We start from the raw sequence: 24,078 nt of genomic DNA on the forward strand, positions 1-24,078 counted from the left end.
AGATTCAGGAGAAGCCATGGTCTGGTAGCCTGCTTATCTTTTACATACTTTCTATTTATCAAATTTTTATCTCAACTTTTAGACAATTATTTTCTCTCAAGTTGGCTTTTATTAATTTAAAAGAGAGAGTTAGAGGATGTCCCTGTCATCAGGCTTACAAACTAAAGTCGCTACCAAATGATATACCTTATCATTTGGATATTATTTATTTATTTATTTATTTATTTATTGAGCATTCATCCGGACTTATTTAGGGGTAGATTTATTGAGAAATCATTCCAATTTATTTATGGGAACTTAATATGAGGTTGCATCAAGCAAATGTTATCCCACAGAAAATTAACTCATGAGCCAAATTGGGACTTATGGTGGGCCATGTCTAGCTCTGGGCTGGAGGTTCTCCACCCCTGTGGTTGACCTACTACACACGTCTTACTTCCAGGGAAACATAATCCAGGAATAAAATTTAACACCTGCCTCTGTTAGCTTTTCATAGGAAGTCAAAGGGCCTTATGGTGCATTCTGCTCAAGGTTTGTATTACAAAATGTCTGTTTCATAAATACCAATACTGAAAAAAAATGAAGGTGGTTAACTTTGTGCTTTTCTTCTGAAGACCTACTTATTCCCAGTTTCCCCCACCCCTGCTTTTAATTACCTTTCTCCCACACATTGTTTGAGTGTTAGTTTAAGTGGAGTTTCCTGGAGCAATTGCAGTGCTTCAGCCAGAGCTGTTGTCTGCTGATGAGTTTCACAGAGTTTGGCTAATAGACATTCACTGCCAGATGTTAATTAAGCAAAAACAAGTCAAGCAAATAAAAATGCTGAGATTTTAGGCTTCCAAATGCTTGGGTTTGAGGATGGTTGGTCAGAGTAGTTATTTCTTAGGGGCAATTCTATCCTGGAGCTCACATTAAATTATTTTGATAATTATGTAGTAGCACATTAGTTTTCCTGAAGGATTTGCTATCTATGAGTGAATAATGCAGAAAGTGACATGATAGAACAGAACAAGGCAGTCTAACATTCCCATTAGCACTGGGGCCCAGTTGTCAGATGTGCAACATATTGTGGACTAATCTGGTGGACATAGGCTCTCTGCATGTTACCTAAATTTTGAGACTTTTATCTTCCACATCCACACCTCTTAAAATGGAAGGAAATTATGGACTAATGCCAATCCATTTCAAGTTGTGAACTGGTCTCAAAATTGTGAGGAGGAGTGGGGAGATGATGACACTCTAGATTCCTGCAGTTAGATCTTTAATGCATGGATTCCTGATCACATTCAAGTTAAATCAAAATATATGGATTTAATATGGAAGACGGGAGTGCCTGGCGTGCTCTGGTCCATGGGGTCACGAAGAGTCGGACATGACTAAACGACTAAACAACAACAATGTGATCTTGTTCGATTTAAATTAACACAGATATGGTTGGAATGACATGCCATGACAGCAGGCCTGTTTCTTCAAACTCAAAGGTTCAAGGTAAGCTATTTATTAATATTACAATAAATAAAAGCATCAGAAATTAAAGAGCAGGATCACAGCTAGAAGTACAAAAAAATTAATTACAGGAGATCAAAACAACTATTTCCCAAGTACATACCCACACCCAGAATCCTTGGAACTGTAGTTTACCTTTCACAGAGCTACACTTCCCAGCAACTACAGGTCCCAAGATTACTGGTATTTGGAGGAGGGGGAAAAAAGAGAAAGTGCTTTAAAAGTATGGTGCATATGCAGCCCTGGAATAAACCAATTTAAGTCAGTGGGACTGTTGCTGAAGAAAATGTTTGAGGATAGCATATTGACTGACTTTAATATTGCCATATAAATCTGTTTAAATCAACATTGTTTCGTTTAACTTCATTGTGCATTGAGCTTTAGGTACTTACTTTGAGTATGTATCAGAAACTACTGTACTAAGAGGGCAACTTTGAGGGCTATCAAGCTTAGGCACAATCCAATTCTATGCATGTTTACTAAGAACTAAGGCTGCAGTCTTAATCCCATTTACCTGGAAGTAAACCCAATTGAATTAAGTCCTACTTACTTCTTCTAAAGAGATATGATTCAGAGTGCAGCTATTGTTTAATGAGACTTATCTCAAAGGACGAGTGCACAGAACTGAAGCCCTCTTTTCATTATAAAAGTGAAAGAAGTTTTGACAAAGTATACCCTTCCCATTCTGTCCATTATTTAATTGAAAATGCCTGTGCTTCCTTAGGGCTAGGCAAATTGTTTTTGAGTCATTCTGCAGTGCTGTTCTGAAATATATCTTCAAGAGAAAAGCTATACTAAATGTCATATTTGAAGCATTTCTGACATTTTGTGCTTTTGACTCCAGGCTATATAGAAGAGGACAGGGACATCAATATTAGCAAATAGCCTGTTTCCACCCCTTGTTACTGTGCAGCAGCAAATCATAAGTCATACAAGTTACTGTATATTTTTAAGTTGATTAAAAACATCTGGAACAACCTCTCAGCTCACTACAGCTCCCATAGCACCTTCAGTTTACAGAGCAGCCAGAAGTACAATATAATCAGCTCCTTTGACAAAGTAAGGGCAGAGTACAAATATTATAACTTAAGTAAATGTTACAAACTATCTCCAGCCTTACCATATTTTGTTATCTTCAACCATCTGCTCTGCCTATTAACAAAAATAAGTTCTACCTGAGAGCAAGTGCAGCTATGCAACGGCTTTGTGTTTGTTTGCTTTTACTCTGAAGGAAAAATGTGAGTCTAGTAGTGCAAGCCTATAGTGTCTACTCAGAATTAAGTCCTACTAAGTTTAGTGGGGTTTACTTCCAGTTAATGGAGTGCAGGATTGCACCCAATGGCTCAAACTGTCTTCCAACAAGTGGATCAACTGCCCTAGGAATTTGCTTGAAGGGGAGGATATGCCTCTAATAACAAACAAAACAACCATAGATCTTGCTTCTCCTAATAAACAGGAACACCCCCCCCCCATTAAACACCAAGTGTAAATGGCTGTCCCATTATGAAGGTCCTTGCTATACTGGAGTGGGCCGCATTCACCAAATAGCTCACACAGTTCTACAGGTCTGAAATAACTAGCTAGCTAATTAAAGCTCTTGCCACTATTTATCCCAGGGCAATTTATCCAACTTTTCATACTAAGTGGGCTGCAAGAGTACTTTGACAAGGAAACCAGCAGGCCACTCACTGCCTTGTCACAATGTCACATGGTGAGACTAAAAATGGACACCCCAACATCAGCCATAGCACTGCCTTCCCAGAAGTCAGCTAAGCCAGCCAGGCACCAGGTTTGGGGAAGGAGGCACAAGGCTCTGGCAGGGTCCTAGAGCCCAAAGCTGAAAAAGAACCAAATAGGCTTTGGGAAGGAGGAGGGAGGACTCTGGGACCCTGTCAGAGGCCTCACACCTCCTTCCCAAAGCCCAGAGCCTCACTTAACCAGCTTTCGGAAGGTAGCCCAAGGGCATCAAGTGTTGCCAGAGTACTGCCAAAAAAAGTTCTTGTGGGGTGCATGCATTGAACCGCCCTGATTTATCCTATCCACAAGCTTATTTGTCCATGATTTTGTATATTTTCAATTCTAGAATGCTACTAAAGGTAGCACTGGGTTTAGGATCAGTGCCTATAGACCACAACTACCAATATTCTGAAGAGGAGTATCTAATCATAGTTCAAATAAAAAAATTGCCCAGTAGCACCTTAGAGACCAACTAAGTTTGTTCTGGGTGTAAGGTGCTACTGGACAATTTTTTTATTTATTTTGACTGTGTCAGACCAACACGGCTACCTACCTGAATCTATTCATAGTTCCTTACTGAGATTTATTGTCTACTTATTGCAAATATATAGTGTATGACTTTTTTGCCTCAATCACACTGTTGTACTAATCTGAAAGAAATGTATTATTATTATTATTATGAGATTGCTGGTTGCTATATAAAGATGTGTCTCCTCTTGATTGATCTTGTGGGGCAAGGTACTCACACAGTCCACAAGCTCATGCCCTGCACACTGGTGTAGATAGGAGCACAGATGGGACTACTTTGGCTGCAGGATACTAAGATGCTGCCTATATGATCTTGACCAGTGGTGGCGGACTTGGGAAGTTTATTTACCGGTAAGTTCCTAGAAAACTAATAATGGAAGGATGCTATGAGATAATTCTGCATTAAGATAGAACAAATAGACAATGTAACAAACAAAAATGAGACATTAGTAGAAATGAGACAAGTTTGAATCTGAATTGGGGCAATATGAGCACTGTACACTTTTTCTTTTTGATGACCTAAATGACTAAAGCAAAGAAAATGCTGCAAAGGATTGAATGAGGAAATTATGGAGTGATTACAAATAGCGTTAATGGATTGAAGCTTGAGCTAAATGATCTCCTGGGGTTTCCTTTTCAACTTCATGGTTCTATCATTGTAAGACTGAGGTCTTTTAAACTGATTAAACCAGTAAGACTGCTGGAGATTGTGTTAATGACCCAGGCAAGTAACTCCTTTGTTATAAAGATGGCTGGTCAATAACCCTAGCCTGTTCTGAGTCTGGAAAGAAGGAAGCCTCTTTTCCACCTCACCCATGAGGATGGGGTGTGATTGGTGCAAGCAAGAGGCAGGGTGGACAAGAGATTTGGAGGGACAGAGGGTTAAAGAGCTAGACTGGAGCTGCATAAGTTTTTGGAGCACATGCTGTGTTCTTAAGATGTCAATCTCAACCTATGCTCAGACTATATTGTATATTTGCAAATGCCTGTAAGTTGCCAGTGACCTAATTCCAAAGCCCCCATAGCAGCTTATTCACAATAAATTACAAACTGATTCAGATTTGTCTTGCTCCTGGGCAACTCTTTCAGTCAGAAATAGAATGTTTGACTAAATGTTATCAGGCTGGGACATTAATTTTTTCTTCCTTTGATTTTCAAATTAGCAAGTAATAATTTTAAAATAGCTATTATTATTACACCCTAAAATTGGTTTAATTCACCTACAAAATGCAGAGGGAATTCTGAGAATGTTTTGAGGTCTAAAACAGTGCTTCTGTTGGATTTGCACCCTGCTCAAGACCCAGGAGTATAATAACACCTTACATTGGGAGCGACCAAGAGGCAGTGCAGTGACTCCTATGAATTTTTGTCCAGAGGAGACATCACCAACCCCTTCCCTTTAAAAGGAGTTTAGACAAATTAATGGTGGACATGACCATAAATGGTTACTGGGCATTTTTTTGTGGGGACACAGGGAAGGGCCTTCTTGGTGGCTGCTCCCAGATTGTGGAACCCCTTCCCTTAAAAAAACTGACTGGTTCCCTCCTTGTTGTCCTTCCACTGGCAAGTGAAGACCTCCTTGCTCCAACAAGATTTAGGAAATTGACTGCTTTTAATGAAAGGGCTGGTGTTGTGCTGTTTTTGTCATAATTATTTGTATGTTTTGAACAGATTTTATGTATATACTTTTAATTCTGTTAATATTTAATTGTTTATATTTTTGTTTTGTTTTTCTGTAAGACATCTTGAGTTCTGCCTGGGGAAAAGGTAGGCTATAAATACAATTATTATTATTATTATTATTATTATTATTATTATTATTATTATTTGCTGTGTATTGCTTCCAGGATCTGAGGTTGTATTCTTTTGATTACCAATTTCTGGGAATTGCAAATGGGGGAGGGGGGGGGATGCTGTTGTACGCATGGCCTGTTTCCAGGCTTCCCATAAGCACCAGAAAAGCAGCTGTGAAAAAAATGGGACTTTAGCCTGATCCAGGAGGGCTTTTCTTATGTTCTTAAGAAGATGTGTTCTAGACCACTAGCAGGCAGACTTCAGCCTTGACAATATATTTGCACTGGAGCCAAGTGCAAAATAGTATTGAGTGTGGGACAACATACCCTTAGGATTGAAGGCACATCTGAGTAAATTCTAAAACCCCTGTAAAAACCTAGTTCTTGTACCCCATCTTAAAGCTTTCTTCATATTAGTAGCCTAATTTAGATGAGAGCAAGGGAGATTTTTTTTTTTTGCTTGTGTTATTTCTTCTTAAACATTGCTGATCCTCTACGAATCACTCGAGTTTTGGCAGATCCCCGTCTATCTTCTGCCCACTCCTTCTTTCCTCTCCTTGTTGGTCCTGAATAGGTGTCAAGAGTCTCCAGTGGTTTCCATTTAAAATATTCCAGTATTTCTGTTATGCACATAAATACCTTCATTTTTGTTTAGATGCTTTTTAAAAGCACCTAAAGGTATAAAGAACGTTAATTCCTGCATGCACAACCTCCTCTAGCATGTCTTAGCGACAGGACATTAATGGGACCAAACCATGTGTGTCAATGGTGATCGTCTGCCACACAAACAACTTTCTTTTGGCGAACGGGATTTGTTGACTTGGGAGAGCAGGAGTTTGCATTGCAACAATTCTGCTGCAGCCGGGACCTGAAAAGCGGATTTAGTCTTCGTCCGATCCCCGCGAGCGTCTCTGCAGCTCTTACGAGGTGTGAGTCAATCGCCTCCCTCCGCCCTTCCGCTTGCTTATATTCTTGCCTCGCGCGTTGAGTCTGTAAGGAGCGTTTCAGTCCTCGGTGTGCCTTTCCCTAGTTTCGCCGCGCAGAAAAATGCTGCTGCGCCCGTGGTACAGAAGGGGCCGTTGGGTATCCAGCTACTGCTGCCTCTGCTGCCTGCCGCGTTCTGGTTCTTATGCGGAGCAGATTGTTGAGGGCAGCAGACCTAGCAATCTGAAGCGCAGCTTGATCGATCGCCGTGACTTGGGATTTCTGCTGCAAGTGAAGGAAGGAAGAAGATCCTCTCGAGACAACTTGCTCGGTGGTGTTATAAGAATTACCTGAAATGCCACTGCTTCATATGGAAGTCTGTGGCGATACGGAGACTCAATAGTTGATTCTAGGTTCAAAGCTCCGGTCGGGAAAAAATGACAGAGACCAACAATGTTGATCAGGCAAAACAATACTGATCCTTTATTGAGACACAGAAAAAACTACAGCTGTAGGGTCCCTGCCTTCTAAGAAAAAGGAAAGGGCCCCGATGAATGGGAGACCCTAATATTTATACCCTCCTAATCCCATACAGTCCAATGGTGGCTGGAAGGCGTGAAAAACAAGGGTCTCACCCGGAAATTGGATAGTTCATGGAAATAATAGGTGCTATATGGGTGTTCTTTTGATGTGGAGGGATGTCAAATATTTTCCCCCTTATCTTCTTTTCTGAAGTGGACCTTTGAGATGGTGGAGCGATTAGCGACTGTCTGGAATTCTCACACCTTTCCCGGCAATGGCTTACAATATGGGTGGGTGTGAAATTCATGTTCAGGATGTTTTTTCTTCATTAATGAATAACATTACTGTCCATGTGTAATTGTGTCCTATCTAAGCAGACACACTAGGTGTCACAGTGGTATGGGAGTGGTAGGTTTCAAACAATATAATTCCCTTATTACAGAAGAGAAATCTAACATGGTTATAAAAATTACACTCTTAAAACATCTGTCAAATATAGCAAAACAATTCTAACGTATTGGGGTTATAGCATTAAGGTTACAGTATCAGCTAAATAGAAAAGATTCAGAAAGGGAGGTCTGACAAACATTGGTTACACTCGGAAGGGGAAATTTTGTAGCGTTATACATTGTTTCAAATAGAGAGCATCAGTGTATCAATAAAGCAATTAAGAGAACAAAATATAACTCCAGTATCACTCAGCAGGGCAAGGGATATTTACAATAATATTATGGTTTTTGAGTCTGACAGCTGTCATTGAGATGAGTTTCTCTCCCCTCCTTCCTATGTGAGACAATAGCTGCTAGCTCATCAAAGGAGCAGATTGACAGCCCTGCTGGGCTGTGGAAGGTGATAGGTGATCTGAGGGGTGGTAGGTGATAAATTCCTGAGGGGTGATTTGCAAATGGAATGAAGAGGAAGATGTTTGAAAGCCGTGCCAGTGGATCATGGCGTCGAAGAGGAGGATTCTGGGAACTGGTGAATTGGGCCTCATCTCCAGTCCAGTTACCCCTCTCTGTTCATGGCTAAAATAGTAAAACTAGACATGCCCTGGCATCGCCCCCCCCTCGTAAATTCTTATAACAGTCCCCTCTCTGAGGCAAGATTGTTGTGTAACAACCAATCATTGCCTCACACAATCCATGGTCACGTATTCTTCTCCTAGGTGGTACATTGGAACAACTTCGGGAAGGGCGGGAGCTGCCTGGAGGGGCGCAAGGAAAGGAGTGCGAGAGACGGGGTTGCGGAGCGCTGTCATGGAATGACTATTAATGCTATTTGCAAGCATAGCAGACACTGGATATTACGTAAAACAAACAAACAAACACGTATTTTGTTACTAAATTACTCTGTGGTATTCTAGCACTTTGGGATAAATATATTCTCAATAGTGGTCTTATGCTTTACATTTAGTAGGAGGGTTCATTCAGTGACTGACAAATGAAGTTGTTTTGTTTTGCCTTTTTGTGTGTTCCCAGGTGTCATAGCTAACTGGTCTCCTTTTACCTTCAGCATTCCACACCAGCAACAATTCCTGGGGGATCCCCTTAGGGCTTCCCTTTGACCATTTTCGCCTTGCCATAGGTTTGGACAGGTTTGAACATGTCGTGAGGGACATGTCCTTGCCTTGACCTTTCTATGGGATGCATTATTATTATTTGGCGTTGGTCTTGCACTCTAGGAGAGTTGCTCAGTTGTTGCAATGGAACCAGAAAGCTAATTGCAGCCTGGAACCAGAAAGTCCAATTGCAAGCTGAGTCCAATTAGAATTTACATATGCCCATGGTTCTCACTTTCCAAACCAATCTGTGAAAAACCATTCTAAAAAGGCAGTGGTCCAAATTAATAATTTAGCATATAAGGAACCATTCCTGCTAAATCAAAGCATAAACACCTTCATGTATCTGGGGTTTTGTTTTGATCTTGAAGTTTCTTCTTGACAAAATGACCTAAAACAATCTAAAATGTGTAGGGAAGGTTGGAATACCAGGTGGGACAAGGAAATGTGGTCATAAATTGGTCTTAACGTAAATATTGGACTACGCAATAGCCTGATCTATTAGAAAACATAAAATGCATGAGAATCCTCCATTGGGGTGTAAGCAATATATACAAAGACACCATACAGTAAACATGACAACAATTACACACAAAAATTGGGTTCCCCCCTTTGTGGAATTTACATATACTGTCAGACATAATTCAATGTTTCTGCATAACATTACACAACATAAAACATAATAATTATATATCAGATGCATATCTTGTGCAATCGTGATCTTGAGACCATTCAGAGAGAAAATGTCCTTACAATTCAACTCCCCCCCCCTTCAGTCATTTGTAGGTAGATAGCTGTTGCCATTCTGAAAACTCTGAAGTGTTTTGTTGTTGCAGGTAATAGTCTTGTGGTCCCAAGGAATTGGACTGAGGGGTTGTTTCTTTCTTGTCACCATTGGGTCTGTATAAAGGATATCCTGTAAGTGGGCAGGGATTTTTTAGGACGTAAAGACACAGTTAGAAAAGGAAGGGGTAAAAGTCAAAAAAGAAAGGGAAATCTCCTTGAATCTTCTTGGGAAGCTGCAACCAATGAAATCTTAACACATTAAGCATTTTATTCATTTCAATATTATCATCACATTTCTATATAATTACTACTGTTATTATCTGCTAAGTTTGTTTGGTTTTTTTTCCACTTAAGTTTATTATTATTATTACTATTATTTGTAAAAAATTACTCCACATGTTCAAAACAAAAGGGTAGAAATGCAAAAAGATAAAATCTAAAAGGGAACAAAAATAAAAATTAGATTACCACTTAAACAATTTTTCAGATGAAAACGGACTTGACACAGAGACATCAGATTTAGAAAAAAGAGTTATTATTAAATAATAGAAAGACATTATAAAGACCATACAGATTACTATAGTTAAGGATTCAAAGGTGAAGTAGATTAAGATGGAAAATGGTAAAATAATGGAAAAAGCTTAAAATTCGTCATCTGCTATCTGATAAGAGGGAACTTACACTCACAGATGGTACCTGACCCTGTTCAAATCAGTCAGAATAAATAAATATCAGCAATAAATTTTGGAGATGCAATAAATGAAGGAACCTTATTCCACATGTTATGGAGGAATCAAAATATATATAGAAAAAACATGACCTATGAGGAACCAAAAATAAATAAATGCTAAAATGCACAATTTCTAACAATGAGTATCTCAAATGAAAATAAAGAAAGTTATGCTTCACAGTCACAAAAAAATAGAGGGAAGTCAACTATATACCGCAGGGATTCAAACTATATAGCAGGGATTCAAACTTCTCCTTATTTTTTTATTTTATTTTTTTTTGCTGTGGAAGAAAAGAGGGACAAAGAAAAGGGTTATACCGGATTAACATAGAGAGAATGCTTAGGGTGAAATGCAAAGAGATAAGTATTACATAGGAAGCATTTTGACCAAAGGTGCAAATCAGTGGTAGACTGAAGAGAAGAGGTGCCCCCCATTCCTAAAATGCATTAATAAAACTGTTATAGAATTCACTTAAATTCCCCCCTTTTCTCAAAAAAAAAAGAAAAGAAAAGAAAAGAAAAATAAGCTCCTGAGAGAGCACTCATTTTTACCTGTGGAAAGAATTTGGCATGTTAGGATTTTAAAGCCCAATACTTAATTCTGTTCTTGTTCTTCAGGTGGCCCCTGGAGCAATCTCTCTACAGGGCTAAGCTTTGTCAGTAGCCTCTGTGCATGTACAGAATTCATGATTTAGAAATCTATTGTACCTTTTGAAGGAGTTGCATCCATTGGCTAAATTACCTTGAATACAGGAAGGAAAGCGTGAGTAGATTTTTTTAAAGAACAGGGTTGGATTTTAAACCGAAACCCAGCAATTCACACCCCTAACCAAACCCAGCAATGAAATTGGTCAAATTAAATTTTGGTTTTGTCAGTTCAAATCCATTTTTCTAGGGTTTTGTTGTAAGACATTTTCTTACAAATTTCCTGTTTCTCGCTGCTTAGGGAATGGGCTTATAAATCTTAAACCTTAAATATTTTGAACTTCAGCATTCAGACAAACCTAGTTAAGTTTGGTCAAATTAAATTCCTAATGAAGTCTCAGCACTAATCATGTTTACTGTACCAAATAAACATCTCATACCCCAGGCAAAATAAATTGGGAGCTATGCCTCCTTTATCTACAGGAAATTGGGGTGCAGGTTTCTATTCTCAATTGTACCATTTGCAGACAAAATTATTCTGCCCTTTATTTACAGGAGAAAATGGTCAAGGTTCATTGATTAGTCTACTTGAGTATGCGGGCTATCATTATTTTGTGTGCGCCCCCTCTGGTCATTTAGCAGAATACCTGCTCCCTTATATATGAGTAAAAATGGCCAGAGTCAGAATGAATAAAATTCAAATATTCTCAGTGATTTTAGCCAAGGCAGACTAAATTCTCTGCCCCCTCATGTATGGGGAAATGGCTTTTCATTTACAGGGATGGTCAATGTTGTATGTGCTTAAACTTTAAATAGTAAGACAAAATGGTGAACAAACAAAAAACAACAACAACAACAATATCCTGAACACTGAAAACCAATATTTCCAGCTTTCCTTGCCAGAAAGCAGAGCTGGGCTGAATTTCAACCCATCACCACATCCGAATTTAAAAATTACTCTCGAATGCTTGCAGACACATGGCCTTCCACTGTTATAAAGTGGGAGTTGAAATGGACCCTGAGGTCATCTAGTCCAACCCCCTAAAATACAGGGTTCACAAGATTTGTACTACCAGAGAGAGACACATTCTTATGTACAGACACAACTATCATGCAAGCACACGTGTACTAAGATAGTTTGAGTGAGGGTTTTTTCCTTAGACTAGAGATTGCAAGTTCTTAAGAGAAATTTTTTAAGATACAACAGACTGTTTTCCTAAGATTTGATAGGGAGAGTCTTTTGCAGCAAATTAAGGATTAAAATAACCATACATAGGAAAGTGAGATGGGGGGTACCTTCGGCAAACCCCCCCCCTTTTGCAGTCTCCTTGTTAAAGGAAGCTTACTCAGGAGTAGATTTACCTGTTTGAGCACAGGAGAAGATGGGGAAGGAAAAAGCTCAGACAGAACAAAGAGAACCTTTTTTAAGGCTTAAGGCTGATGAAAATCAGACACTGCAATTTATCTTGTAAAATTTAAGACTTCTGCAGCAGGAAAAATTGTGTATTGAACACTGAGTTCACAAGTTCAAAGTTTTATATAAAAATTCAAAGTTACAAATCTCCCTTCTCTTCCTGCTCCTTTACTGCAGGAGAAGGGGTAAGCTTACACACACACACACACACACACACACACACCTTTTCCTCTGTGGAGAAAAATTGGCCTTCTGCAGCCTCTTTAAAAACAGCAAACATGCACACATAACCTCCTCTGACCCATTTCAATTCATCAGAATACCGGGTGGTGATTTTCACCCATCCTTTCGTGCAGAGCTTCACTAGTTTAGGCTTTTGGATTTCTTTTCCTTCCGATAAAACGTCCCAATTTTTGAGGACATATTTTAGCGGACTGTCAGAGTTCAGAAGAGAAATAAGCTCCTGTGGTGCTTCTTTCTCTCCTGAAGCCTGAAGGTTTGTCTCCTTAGGCAAGGGTGCACCCATCTTAATTCACAAGGGGAACCTGTACAGTACTCTCAACTCTGGGGAACTGGGGTTTCCGGGGTTCTCTGGGGTTTCCGGGGTACCTGGGACAAGACCTTAAGGGAAGTGGACTGACTCCGACAAGGAAAGTGGACTGACTCCGATAGGAAAGTGGGTCTAGGAAAGATTTTCTACAAGTTTCTGCTACTGGGAAAATGGGTTCTGGATAGCCTTTAGGGAAAGTGGACTGACTCCGACAAGGAAAGTGGACACACTCCGATGAGGACCTTTCTTTACCCTCCCCTCATTCACAATGTCACAGCAACCTCCCTGCCTCTTACAATCTAAGCTCAGTCTCTACTGAACGCTTGCAGTGCTGCAATGCCAGCTCGAGATGAGAGAATTTTAAAAGTAGGAAAGGAACGGGTGCCCTTGCGTTTCCGTTCTCATGGGTCATGCCCAATTAAGGTCTCCATGAGAAGGAGGGCGGCTGCACCCGAAGCAGATTTTTGGGAAGAGGGTTCCCACAAGGCTCTCTTTCTGGGCAGACTCCGACGGAATTTGAGCCTTGGGGACACACAGGGGAAAGTTTAAGAGAAAGGACCCTGCAAGCTCTCTATCTGGGCAGACTCCGACGGATTTCAAGCTTGCAGGTGGAAGAAGGAAAGGATAGAAGTGTGGTTGCTGTGACAGAAATTCCCACCCACGCAATCAGTTTCCCTCTCTACTCACTTCGCAGCGCGCTGTCTTCCTTTTCTTGTTTCCTCCGATGTAGGAACAAAGAGCTCAAAGGAGAAAAAGAAGACTACCAAAAATTCCCCAAGACGGCCGTCCGGATCACGATTGTTTTCCCTGGTTGGTCCCGCTAAGGATCCCAGTTAGGGCCAGGACTCCAGAGACAGTCCGGGAAGGAGAACCCCCCTGCAAGAGGCTGGGTGCGCTTGGGCTCTCCAACCTCGGTGCCCTGAAAACCCCGGCTAACCGAGCCTCCTGGCTGGCAGAGCCAAATTGTTATAAGAATTACCTGAAATGCCACTGCTTCATATGGAAGTCTGTGGCGATACGGAGACTCAATAGTTGATTCTAGGTTCAAAGCTCCGGTCGGGAAAAAATGACAGAGACCAACAATGTTGATCAGGCAAAACAATACTGATCCTTTATTGAGACACAGAAAAAACTACAGCTGTAGGGTCCCTGCCTTCTAAGAAAAAGGAAAGGGCCCCGATGAATGGGAGACCCTAATATTTATACCCTCCTAATCCCATACAGTCCAATGGTGGCTGGAAGGCGTGAAAAACAAGGGTCTCACCCGGAAATTGGATAGTTCATGGAAATAATAGGTGCTATATGGGTGTTCTTTTGATGTGGAGGGATGTCAAATATTTTCCCCCTTATCTTCTTTTCTGAAGTGGACCTTTGAGATGGTGGAGCGATTAGCGACTGTCTGGAATTCTCACACCTTTCCCGGCAATGGCTTACAATATGGGTGGGTGTGAAATTCATGTTCAGGATGTTTTTTCTTCATTAATGAATAACATTACTGTCCATGTGTAATTGTGTCCTATCTAAGCAGACACACTAGGTGTCACAGTGGTATGGGAGTGGTAGGTTTCAAACAATATAATTCCCTTATTACAGAAGAGAAATCTAACATGGTTATAAAAATTACACTCTTAAAACATCTGTCAAATATAGCAAAACAATTCTAACGTATTGGGGTTATAGCATTAAGGTTACAGTATCAGCTAAATAGAAAAGATTCAGAAAGGGAGGTCTGACAAACATTGGTTACACTCGGAAGGGGAAATTTTGTAGCGTTATACATTGTTTCAAATAGAGAGCATCAGTGTATCAATAAAGCAATTAAGAGAACAAAATATAACTCCAGTATCACTCAGCAGGGCAAGGGATATTTACAATAATATTATGGTTTTTGAGTCTGACAGCTGTCATTGAGATGAGTTTCTCTCCCCTCCTTCCTATGTGAGACAATAGCTGCTAGCTCATCAAAGGAGCAGATTGACAGCCCTGCTGGGCTGTGGAAGGTGATAGGTGATCTGAGGGGTGGTAGGTGATAAATTCCTGAGGGGTGATTTGCAAATGGAATGAAGAGGAAGATGTTTGAAAGCCGTGCCAGTGGATCATGGCGTCGAAGAGGAGGATTCTGGGAACTGGTGAATTGGGCCTCATCTCCAGTCCAGTTACCCCTCTCTGTTCATGGCTAAAATAGTAAAACTAGACATGCCCTGGCATCGCCCCCCCCTCGTAAATTCTTATAACAGTGGGCAGCACGAAAACGCACACAAAAGCCCACGGGGGCGCGCGCGCGGCTTGGAACCTGTAAACTTCCCATTTTCCACTCGCTGAGAAAAAAAGCGGGAAGCAGAGATACAGCCCGGCGGGCGGGGCGCGTCTGCGTAAGGAAAGCTGCCAATTATTTTTAAACAGTGAGGCTGTTTTTCTGGCATACGGCCAGCAGCCGTGAACGCAGCCCCAGCCAGCGCCCTAGCTGGCCTTTTAGCCGCGTGGTGGGGCAGGCGAAGGGGGGAGCCAACACACCACGACGTTTTCCCGCCAGTTGCCTAACGGAGCGGCGCGCGTTTTTGCGAGAGGCGGGAGGATTCCCTTCCTCCCTTCCAGTCATTTGCCCGGGGCATCCCAGGCGACTCCCGCCTCGCCGGAGCAGCACGCTGCTAGTCTGCCTGTGGCAGATCTCCTTTACAGCTTGGCGTTCACGCTCGCGCCTCGAGAGAGAGGAGAGATTCTGGCGCCTTTTCCCACTTGTACCCCCCCCCCGCCCCTTTCTGCCTTTGCTTGTGGCACCTGCGGTCTGGAGCGCGCGCGGCGCTTTCCCTGCTCCTTCTCCCTGGAGCGCCTCGTGCAAGGGCTTCTGAGGAGAAAGCGACCTCACACACACTCTCCTTGCACCGGGCGCCGCCCGGCTTAGGGGAGCGGGTGAGGGTGGGGTTTTTTGGGCGAGGGGAGTAACGGAGAGGGACTCCCTCTCAGCCTCTGGGCAACAGCAGCAAGGGGCAGGTACCAGAGGCGGCTGCTGCTGTGCTGGGCATTGCCAGGTGCCGCTGCTGGCGCTGGCCTGGGGGGGCCGCTGTGCTGCATTGCAGGGCAGGCGCCTCCTCCCCCGCCCGCCCGCCTGCCCGCCTGCCTGCCTCCCCCCCTTCCCCTCTGTTCCCTCCCCCGGAGGGAGCAGGGCTATCTGGGCCGGGCAGCAGAGCTGTCCCTGGGCAGGAATGTCCCTGCTCACCCAGATAATGTTATTTATATCGCCGGCTGGCAGGGCGGCTCCGCTCAGCGCTCCCAGGACCACCCGGGCCCCCACGGGTCTCTGTCTCGCCGCCGCCCCGTGCTCTGTGCTGCTGGTGCCCTAGGCAGGTGAGTCTGACCAGGGAGAGACGCGGCTTGGCACCTGGAGCGCACGGCGAGGGATGGAGTCGGGCAGCTGGTGGAGAAGGAGGAGGTGGGGAGGGGGAGGTCGCAATGTCGCAGGCATCTGCCACCCCAAGCAGGCGGGGTTTTTATAAGAGCGAACGGATGAGGAACACCGAGGGGGGAATTAAGAGAGGGGAAGGCTTGCAGTTCCTTATTGCCGCCGCCCCCACGGGCCCCACCTTCTCCGAGGCTGACAGCCAGGGGGTTGGCGTTGGCCCCTACTAAGAAGAGAAGTTAAGATTCTCGGCTGCCCCCTAGATCCGAGCCAAGGTTGCTGACGGGAAAGGCGCGGGAGAGATGGGGCTGAGGAGAAGGCAAAGTTTGCGTGTGCGTGTGAATCTGCCTCTTACAAGATTTTGGAACTGTCCCATTCCCAGCAGCGCACCTAGAAGCGGAATCTCGAAAGGGAGCCTTTGTGGTGGGTAACCTTTCCCAGACTCCTAACCATGTCTCCTTCTCCCACACACTGTTATGTTATGGGCGTCGATGTGTGATTGATTCAGGACTTGGGAGACAGCATGCCTGCTTGAATTCAACTGTGCTCCTACCGTTCCCCCCTGCAAGGTGTATAATTGTAGTGCCTACGAGACAATAAATGTCTTGTGCTACAAGACTTCGTTGCTTTTGCTGCGTACAGCAGAATAAGAGCCGCCCCCCCCCTCGGATTTGCCTCTTGCACACTTGCCCCCTGGAACCTCTTTAGACATGTGATATATGGCTTGCTCGTGCTTCCTTTTGTATAAATGTATGTCCCAAACCTGGAAAGGAGCACTAGGTGATGCAATATTATATTGTCCCACACATTGGTAATACTCAGTTAATGGGATTCAGCATTGGAGCATCTCTTACTTGTTTTGGGGAGATGCTGTGATAGAGGAGATGTGTGGGTCACATGGGTTGATGTAAGGAAGTTATAGTTGCTTTGTATCATTTGTTGGGTGCAGGCAAGACATTGTTTTATGTTGTAAATAAGGCTTTATTCAGTCATTCAATTTTGGGAAAAGTGTGTTTGTGTTTACAGGAGTAAAGACAAGGTAAGGACAGAGCCTTCTGTGCTGATGTTACATAAAACCAGTAACGATTAACCTGTTTTTCATTTGCACAAGGCAGGACTCTCCATTGAACTTCTTACCTAAATAGCGAGCTAGCATTTCATGTGCTGCATTTTTTTAGCCCCGGAATTTGTTTGTCCTCACAATAAGCATGTGTAAGCAAACTGAATTTGCAAGTTATCTCCCTCCACATTCTACAGAAATCATTCTATATATCATTCATACATTCTGTCACAAGGGCATAGCAAAGATGTCACGAACCAAATCTGATTTTAAAGTTTTTGCCATTTTTCTAGATTTTTTCAAAATGCACTTTGTTATGTCACTGCTTTGTAGAAAAACCTCCATCAGGTGGTATATAAATATTATGGGAGAAATAAATACAAATATGCATGATGATGCATGATGCTGAAGCCTTAAATGCCATCTTGTGATCTGCATTGTTTATGTGGGTTAATGTGGTTGCTGTACCTACCTATCTGTATATAGATGTGGGCTTGTTTGTTCTGAACGGCTTTAGGCTTCAGTTTGGCACCTTCAGTGTTCAGAACAGCAGAGGCTTGAAAATGACAAATAATGGACGAAGAGTATTTTACTTGCTTGGCCTGCAGGGGAACCTTGGGCTGCAACTTTTGTCTGCTCATATTTATTGGTGTGACAAATACAGTTAGTGTAGACTATAAGGCTGTATCAGTTTAGATGCCAAGCAGTTCTCAATCTGCAAATGGTATGGTATTGCCATTCCTATTTCCTAATATAGTCATCTTCCACCCTAGGATTGCCTTCCTTCTTTCTTTTAAGTAAAGGTAATTAGAAAAAAAATATTAAGAACTATTGATCTAAATAATGGTATATCTCTGGTTATAAATAATGTATGCAGAAACCTTGAATATGAGAGAATTGTGTGATACGCTTTGTGGATGTCTCAGGGATTTCACTATGCATGTTTACTTTGAAGTAATTCCAGGGAACAAGTTTAGGATGGCAGCCTTGGACTGTGATGTCATAGGGGAAATCATCAGTGACATTGAGGAGGACTTGTTCCCATCTAAATGTGATTAGGGAGAAGAGTTTAGGCATACACCATTTAATGCATTGTGTTAACTGAGCTTCTGCTTGTTATTTTTGTGGTGTGTGTACAATTCATAACCACATACAAAATAATTTTTAAAAGCAGGGATGAACGAAGTCTTTCTTTTTGCCTGCCTGCTTGTTAGCATTAACTCTCAGTTTTATGGCTGCATTATATAGGTATCCTTTTCCAGCATGCACGCACACACACATTTTTCATACTTATTCATTATCTGTGGTCAGAGTAATAAATTCTTGTTATCACAAAACTTATAAAATAAATCTCTGGTCTGGGACTTAGTCAACTATCTATACTGAAAAGGGCAATGTGTTTCTCTCCCAGTCTCCAAAAACATGTTTCTTCTGTTGAGGGAGGAAAGGTCCAGTAGCAAGGCTGTTGCTATTTATTTTTCTATCTGTCTTGATAAAGAAAAAGGTTTGTGTGATATTCAGTGCCTGATTGTGTATAATCTACACTATCTGTCTGTGGAGAAGACAACTGTTATTGTTTGGTAATACCTTAAAAGAACCCGATTTGACTCCTTGATATCTCTGCAAATTGTGCATCTTCTCCGATGTGTCAGAAATTTAGAGAAGGGGTAGAAATATAGAGACAAAAGATATGGGACTTACAAAAAGTACCCTTGCTTTTCTTAGCCTAAATATCTGTTAACCGTTGCAGGCTGTGCTATTATTAGCTTATTCTCTCTCTCTCTCTCTCTCTCTCTCTCTCTCTCGTACCAACCAATTGTGTATAATGTGCCTAAAAACATCCTATTCTCAGTTCTTATGCTTTGTTCTTCATTGTGTTGTATCTGCAGTCTCTCTACAAACCATTTGCAGTGCCCAGATCAACCTCCTTTGCCAACCCATCTTGTGCTCCCTCCACAGTAAGCATCAAATCTGCCTGTGATCCCATCTGTCTTGTGGCACTGCCCAAATAAGATACCTCAAAATTAGCCTGGGATTTTTTCATCCATATCTTCTGCTTTTCCATTTGTGCCACCATTGTTTGTGTATAATCTAAAGGACTGACCCACAGCTGCCGTGTGCCAAACATGGTGCTTTGCTGACACTATCCATGGCCCCTTGCAAACAGCAGGCACATCGGAGTTGAGCAATCAACACTGCCTTGCTTCTTCCAGTGGTGCTGCTGTAACTGGGATGAGCAATTTTGACAAATTCTGTGGCATTTTTTCCCTGACTGGTGGCTGTTGTGACTGGAGGGAGTTACAGTGGTACCTCGGGTTACATACGCTTCAGGTTACATACTCCGCTAACCCAGAAATAACGCTTCAGGTTAAGAACTTTGCTTCAGGATAAGAACAGAAATCGTGCTCTGGCGGCATGGGGGCAGAGGGAGGTCCCATTAGCTAAGTGGTGCTTCAGGATAAGAACAGTTTCAGGTTAAGAACGGACCCCTGGAACGAATTAAGTACGTAACCAGAGGTTCCACTGTATTGGTATTAAAAGACTGAGATGGGACGAAGGTCCATTTCGTATGTGACTTATCCTCTATTCAGGAGAAAATGTTCCATATAAAGTATCCTTAAATAAGAAAGTACTCAGGTATGTAGGTTAGGGTTGGTCAGCAGCATCACATTCTCAAATAAGAGGGAGCTGCTTTATATCAGGGCAGACTATTTGTCCATCTGGTTCAGCATAGGCTGCAGTGGCTCTCCAGGGCTTCAGGCAGACTCTGCCACCTGAGGTTTCTTAACAGAAGATGCCAGGGATTGTACCTGGAGATCATCTGCAGGCAAAGCATGTGTCCTTCCCATTGAGTTGTGCTTCCTCCCGTTCCTTTAAGAAGCTCAGTGCAATGCATATAGTTTACTACCATATCAGTCTAAAATCATATTGGTTAGATACCAACTCGTATCAACTTTTTGAGTAGAGGAGTCGGCTTGCTTTTTATTTTTTATTTTGTACTGAACATGTTGAAACTCTTGTAAGGCCTGTTTGTAGTCTAGTCTCATACTTTAGCCTTGAGCTGCCATACAACCATCGATCAAGGAACTATTTCCCCAAAGTTGGAGATGACTGGCATGCTAATATAATAGTATGTTTCATACAAGTAGATGCGATTTGTGTCTGTTCTGTTTTATGTCACCTTGGCAAATATTTCCTGAACCCCGACATGAAAGGATATGTTTATGGCTTTCCTTTGATTTTGTTAAGACTTAACTTTGTGTGTTATTGGTGGTGGTAGCAGTGGGGAGATCACATTTGTTGCTAAAATAGTACTCAATAAATACATTATTTTACTGAAATATTCTGAAGACTGTTTTTCATAAATTAGTGAACAATCTAGATTAAATAATCAGAAGTTACTATGCAGTTTGATTCCCAAGCTAGCCCTGAAAAGCAATGAAGGAAGTGAACCTGAATTTGACAGATTATGTCACTGTTTCCCCAGCTTGTAAGTGGGTGTTCTTTTCATATGGAATGCATCAACTTGTGAAATGTTGTTAACAGGGGGGACGGGGATGGGGGGGGGGAATCAGGAGGAAATGCATTTTCAGACCAAACACAGGTTCTAGCCAATATGGTTTATACTGAAATTAGAGTTGGAGAATATGCAAACTCTGGTTGAAGAGTTGGATCTTGATGTGGCTTGGTCTGCTCAGGTTGTTTTCTTTTGTCTCCTGATCTTAGGGTTCAGGAGACTGCCCCCAAAACCTTATGTTTCCATACTGATCCATGTGCTGGAGCCTCCTGTCTAAGCTGGAACTCCTTCACAGATGCTACAGTGTGAACTTTGACTGAAACTGTGAAATGGCTGGGCAAATAATGTTACCTTTTCTTCTGCTTTCAAAGAAGAATAGTACAAAAGGATTTTGAGGCCATATTGTTTGAAATTTTGAATTCTTAGTGAGTTGATACAAGTATTTGGCATAGAAAAAAAAAGATAAGGCTTAGGTTACACTAAGGTAAATCAAAAAGTGGTCTGAACTCAGCCCAACATATTTAGTGTGATAAAGCTAGAAGCCCTTCATTATTGGCTCACTGTTGTACAGTATATGGTTTTCAAACTTGCCCGATCTGATGCTAGCCAACACATCCATTCCTTTAAGTGCTGTGTGCTTTTCTTACTGGAGAATCCACACCTGATGCACTCTGTCCATTGTAGAGCTGTTTTGGCATTCAGTGTTATGTAAAATAATAATCTTAAAAGCAGGGGAGCCCTTTCCAGCATGGGCCAAACTCTATGTAATGAGTTCTCTCCTTTAATAATAATAAAAAATACAGTTAGATGATTATTATCAGAGCAATAAACATATTCTACAACGAACTTGGAGTACCCCCATCAGAACATAGGAAGCTTGCCTTATGCCAAGTCAGACTATCACTCCACATAGCTCATTACTGTCTACACTGACTGGCAGCGGCTGCCCAAGGTTTCAGACACTCCAAACCTTACCTGGAGATTTAACATGGGACCATCTGTGTGCAAAGTGTTCTCTCTGATATTGAGCTGGGGACTTTCCCTGAGTCATCAACATGGATGGAAGTCCTGTGACTGGAACTCTCTCCTTTTTTTCTTGAAAAGAAAAGGAGTTTTTGTGGTTGTAACAAAAGGGGAGAAGGCTAGGAAGAACTGCTGGCAACCTTCCTTGTACAACTGCTGCATAACAGCCCTATAGGGTTGGCCGGTTGTCTCTTAATATCCCAATAGTTGCTGCCCCCACCGCTGTGTTTCAGACTTACAGATCCACATGGGAGGGGAACCTGGGGTGCTCAAAGAAGTATTGGTGCCTGCTGTCCTGAGACAAACACCCTGTATTTCCAAGCCACTTCCCTCTTCTTAGCATCCACCTCCAACGACCTCCCCATGAAACCCACTCTTCTTCCCTACTAGCACATGTGGGAAATTACCAGAATCATCATGTTTGGCAAAACCACACTTCAAACCCCAGCAGCCAAATTATATTAGACTTTTTATTAAGAAAAAACAAGAGAAGGTAAGAAGGCAATTTGGACAAAACAGAATGAAAACAAATGGAGCTGGGTGACTCAAGCCTGTCTGCTTCTATGTGAATTGCTCACAGCAAGGCGTTTTCACCTTCTCAAGAGTAAAGCTGTAAGGAAAGTCAGTTGCAGGTTTTCCAGGGGTCACTGAGGGATCAAATGTACCCCGATCTGGAAGGGATGCCTCATGCATTGCTCCTTTTGATTAATCAGCACCCATGTGATATTTGGAAGGTACCTAGTGTGACATCTTTGGGGGCGGGCAGGCGCGTGTTGCTAGACATTGGGGTAGGCATAGATGGCTATCTCTTGGTGGAAATCTGTCCTGAGCTTTTCCAAATTTCTTGCCAGACCATGCTTTTCAAGAGGTTGGTGGATTCAGGAGCTGGTAGTATACATGCTGGCCTTACTTGAGGAAAATGGAGGGGAGAGTGACCAGTGGCAAGATTAGGACTTCAGTTTGTGTGTGTGCTGCAGCCCCAATCCAAATTTCCCTTTGAAAGTGCTGTTGGGTGCAAAAAGGAAGCCTTAACAAGTACACAGTGTTCATATATTTCCCTCTTTATGGTCAATAGCATTCTTGGGAAGAGATTAGAATAAATACAGGTTAAAATAGTTAGACTCCTCCCCCCCATCACATCCCAAATCCAAATTGCACCACACCCTGTGACTACTTTTTAGGAAATGTGGGTGGGTGAGGGAAACTCCAGCCACAGAACCCTCATGTATCATAATATACATATTTTAACTGCTAGCTTTCGTGAGCATCATGTGTAAGATTTCTAATCTGTAAGCACTAGATGCCACTTCCCTTGGTAGAACTTGAGTACAGAAAACACACATTAATCTCATCAATGGGCTGAGCTTCCTAATAGAGCCCAGCACAACTTGTGTTCCATAAGGTCAAACACAGCCCACCAGCCTTGAATTGTGTCCTGGCAAATGATTGACAACACTCCTCTTCCACATCCCCAGACAGGCTGCAAAACAGGTGGTTTACTGCTTCTTGTGGGACGGCATACAGTACATAGATATTGAGCTGTGTCAGTATGTGGTTTGATGGGTCATAGATTAATCCAATTTACTATATTTATGAGAGAGAAAAGTGGTTTTGCACTGGACAGGCAAAATAAAGTTGTTGTTTTTTTCATTTGCTGTTTTCAGACTTAACTATTGTAGCGCCTCTTCTGTCATCTCTCCAGTTTTGCAGTTTCTTTTAAATGTGGAACACAGAACTCTGTGCAATATTCTGGAAGGAATCTTGCCACTGCTGTAAACAATTAACAGGGGTAAATTGTTTTATGTTCTCATTACTTGATGTTAATACAACCAGAGACCACATTAGTCTCTTTGGCTATACCACAGCACTGGAAACTTGCATTAAATTGCTTGTCCACTGTAAAATCATTTGAAGAATTACCTCTGGTGTTGTAAATTCCCTGATGCCACCCTTCCTTAATTAATCATATTTGTGGATCTTATTGATGATTTGCTGCAACACAACTATGTCGTTTTGCAGGTTTTTGTTTGTGCGTTTGTGCGCACACATTCTCTTAACTGCTATGTCTAGCCTAATAAAGAGACAAATGGAAAGGTAAATCTTGAGTTCTTAATCTTCAGGTCATGCCTCATAAGGTGAATTTGGTGTAGCATTTTCTATCTTGAAACAGGTTTTGGATTCATGGGAATCAAAATTTATTCTTTTTAAATGCAGCTCTTCTGGTTAAGGATTGTTTTGGGCATTACTTAGCAATATCCCCAAAGGGTTCACAATACGGAGCTTCTGTTCGCTTTATGGGTTCCTCTCATAGAGTGATTTTTTAAGCTTCATTTCTATCAGCGTTACCTATCTGTTCTGATACCACACATGAATGTGAATTTAAAGTTC

General features: G+C 42.1%; 1 protein-coding gene across 2 annotated transcripts in view; it reads left to right on the top strand.

Annotated features, from left to right (window-relative positions):
* Positions 1 to 15,844: 15,844 nt before the first annotated feature.
* SPTB (spectrin beta, erythrocytic) overlaps positions 15,845 to 24,078 on the top strand; it is a 93,749-nt gene continuing 85,515 nt past the window's right edge. Inside the window, exon 1 of one of the 2 annotated variants that reach the window (XM_033159498.1) lies at positions 15,845 to 16,038. The gene's annotated coding sequence lies outside the window, so the exon portion shown is untranslated. Of the gene's footprint in view, positions 16,039 to 16,408; positions 16,514 to 24,078 lie in introns of those variants that run through there. The other variant, XM_033159508.1, reaches the window with a different exon arrangement.

The sequence above is a fragment of the Lacerta agilis genome, chromosome 1 (genome assembly GCF_009819535.1).
Source record: "Lacerta agilis isolate rLacAgi1 chromosome 1, rLacAgi1.pri, whole genome shotgun sequence".
Classification (NCBI taxonomy): domain Eukaryota; kingdom Metazoa; phylum Chordata; class Lepidosauria; order Squamata; family Lacertidae; genus Lacerta; species Lacerta agilis.